This window comes from Helianthus annuus, chromosome 10 (assembly GCF_002127325.2).
Source record: "Helianthus annuus cultivar XRQ/B chromosome 10, HanXRQr2.0-SUNRISE, whole genome shotgun sequence".
In the NCBI taxonomy this organism is placed as follows: domain Eukaryota; kingdom Viridiplantae; phylum Streptophyta; class Magnoliopsida; order Asterales; family Asteraceae; genus Helianthus; species Helianthus annuus.
In genome coordinates this window covers 180,039,436-180,041,064 of record NC_035442.2, presented here as the reverse complement: position 1 = coordinate 180,041,064, position 1,629 = coordinate 180,039,436, and positions in this window count along the sequence as shown.

The following is a 1,629-nucleotide window of genomic DNA, read 5'->3' as shown; positions in this document are numbered from 1 at the left end:
AATTGGCAGGGTTTAAATGCATCTCATGGCGTTTAGAAGGCTGAACAGCCAATTTGAGCATGTTTCTGCATCTGGGCGCCTTACGCGGCCCGCATGGAAGATCCATGCACTTTGTACGCGGGTCGCCTGAGTTCAACATCAGACGCGTACAATTTAGGAGGCTCGCAGCCCGCCTCAACTTAACCCAAAACGCAACGCGGCCCGCGAGAGGGTTATTTTTCAAAGATTTTAAATCTTTTGTAATGATGACTAAATCTTTGTAATAAATAACAAAATCTTTAGTAATTATTAATGAAATCTTTAGTAATCATTAACTTGACCTTTCGGGTTTCGAAGGGGTAACTTTGCGATTTGGCCCTTGATTATTTACTGCTAAGGGCCTCGTGTTATTTACTCGCTTAGTTAAGTCCCTGGTTAGTTTATTTAATTATTCTGAAAGCCTTAACTTTCATTATTGACGCTTTTAACCCTTCTCATACGAATTCGATCGTATCTTTCTCGTTTTAAAGCGGAACTTCGCGGAATTTATACAGTATATTCTAGTGAGTGTATAATACTGTTACAAAGCCTCGGGAGCGTTAAAGGGTCACTCAGAGGTATAATTAAACATGTTGACACGGTTAACCCCTGTAGCTTGTAATCTCTCACTTTCTTCCGCGTTTCGCTTCCGTACGATCCATGATTTATTCGTTTGAAGGTACAAGCACCATTTAGGGTTACTACACAGTATATTTACCCTTGCTTGACATTTATAACCCTCGAATTTATATATTTTCAAGGTTTGTCAAAGTTAGTCCTTTATTCAATATTAAATGCCACGTGTAAACTAATGACACGTGTTAACACATTATAGGACACAAAAAAAATTCGAGGTGTTACATAGGTGAGGTCGATGGGGAGGGAGCCCGGCAACGGTTCTTGACGAGCAAAGAAGTTGTGAGATTATATGCGGCGAGAGACGATGTAGATGTTAAAAAACAGGAAAAGAGAGCACATAGTCGAAAGTGAGTAGATTTTGCCGGATTTTCTGGTGCTCCGATCATCGGAAAGGGGTAAATGAACAAAAAAGTCAACTGAGGGGATGGTCGGGGACGTGATGAACTAGGCAGGGGATGGCAATTTAGGAATTAGGGTTATGAGTTTAATCATAATTATGATTATTATTTTTATTTTTGAACTAAAATGGTATATTAGTCTTTAGACAATACACATAGGCAATTAAAAGAAAATAAAAAAGGTAAGAAAAAAATCATTACCTGGTGACCTGGTAATTACACATAATTAGAACACAAAATTAAAGTTAAGTTATTTTAGAGAGACAAAAAAAGTTTGAATGACTTAATTAGAACAATAGACAAACTTAGTTATATTTTTGTGATATTTTCCCTTTTTACAACCCTTAAACACTCTCAAAAACCTCTCTAAACTCAGCTCCAATTCAGCTTACACATAGAAAGTTTCAGCCATAAAAAGTGAGTTTTAACTTACTTCTACTTCAATTTTCTTCTTGTTTCTTTATTCTTAACACTTGGATAACCTCTAGGAAGGTTTTCACAAGTTTGCTTGGGAACACTAAGGTGAAACCTCACCATTTTTGAGGTCCAAAGTGCACTTCAAATTCTGATCATT